Raw genomic sequence first — 1,738 nt, 5'->3', positions numbered from 1 at the left:
CAGAACGAACTTCGGCACACAGTAACCCCATACTGTAAGTTATCCCTCCTGCACTGGAGGACAGTTAAGACGGATGGAGTTCATTTGTTTCATGACTTTGGACTTCAAAGACAATTTACATAGATGTCCCATAGACTATGGGAATTATATATGTGAACATCAAAAATATAGATGATGGCAATTAGTCAGGATGTGTAGAAAACTATAGGACCTGAACATAACATAAGCGGTATGGAATAAGGGATGGATTTCATCTTACTTTCAGCTGCGCTAGAGTCATTTTTCTCCGTAGTGTTTGGTAAGATGCAGTGTTTTGGTTTTAGGAGAAAAACAAAGCTGATAACATACTAATGTTACTAGTTGCTACTGAGTAGTTCTGTACAGAGTCAAGGAAATTTCGATTGACACAGTTTCTGTTGTCCAGAAAGAGAGCGGAGTGGGGAGGCACAAGGAGCTGGGAGGGAACAGAATCGGGACAGCTGATCTAAACTGGGTAAAGGGAAATTCCATATCACAAGACTATGTGTGGAAAGAGAGTTGGAGAGGCTGGGCAGCAGGCAGTGAGTGGTGAAAAATTGCTTGAGCAACACCTGTTAAATGCATACACATATATATCTGTCATAACCATTATTCTGTTATTCCATCCTATATTTCTCTATCTTAGTGAAGAGTTGCTATCTCAACCCAAGAGTTCCGCTTCATTATTTTTCCCCATTCTCTCCCCTCTCCCAAGGGGAAGGGAAGGAACAATGTGATGCTTACTTACCTGTAGGAGTAAACCACAACATGTCTGAGAATCAAATTCACCAGATAAGCTAATCAGAGCAACACCCCCACAGAAAAGGTAATAGAATCAGGTTCACAATAGGAAGAGGTGGAATAAACCAACAGTAGATAAATCCTCCCTCACGGGTGGTGGGAATCGAGCACACACACTCATCCATGAGCGCTCCACATTCAAAGCAAACCAAAGCCAAGGAAACAACCATCATTAAGATAACATACCTGCAAGCACCAAGAAGAGAGTCCAGAGCAAGCGTTCCTGCAAGGAGAGAAATCACTTTCTGCTTTAAAGCCTCAGACTAAGCCTGCTTTACACAGGACATGAAGTCAGATTTGCAGAGGAGCCCAACCCCAGAACAAACTACATGGCCTGAAAGAAAAAGCCACTGCAATACCGAGATCAAGAAAGACTGAAAGGCTCCTCCCAACCTTAAAGTAGATTAAAAGACTTGGTGGGCCAATTGCCCAGTCAGAAAAAAGGAGCATAAGCGCAAGTAGACTTAAAGTAAGAGTAAGCACATAAGGTGTAGTAGAATAGCTGCAGACACAGACACGACTTCAACACCAAGTGTCACGGTATTATCTAAGGGTTTGTGTCCGTGACAAGGGGAACAGGCCCGAAAGAAAAAAAAACGAGAAAAAGAGGAAGGAAAGGAAAAAAAAAATTGCCGGCGGTAAGGGCCAGCCCCCGGGCGGTCCGGTGGCTAAAGCGGCAGAGAAGCCGCGGAGCCGCAACCTGGGAAGACAAAGGGAAAGAGGGAAAAAGAAAAAGAAAAAAAAACCAGCAGCACCAATCTGAGGAGGAACAACCAACTTCACTAAAGATATCAAAATGAGGCTAGTAGAATTAGATTAGAGAGTTTACAGGCTGAAAATCTTACACAGTAAACTGCAGGAGGACCACGTGCTTTCTCCGCCCGGCAGGAAGGAACAGACCACGCGTCTCCCACCCGGC

The sequence above is a fragment of the Numida meleagris genome, chromosome 3 (genome assembly GCF_002078875.1).
Source record: "Numida meleagris isolate 19003 breed g44 Domestic line chromosome 3, NumMel1.0, whole genome shotgun sequence".
Taxonomy (NCBI): domain Eukaryota; kingdom Metazoa; phylum Chordata; class Aves; order Galliformes; family Numididae; genus Numida; species Numida meleagris.
This window is presented reverse-complemented; position numbering follows the sequence as displayed.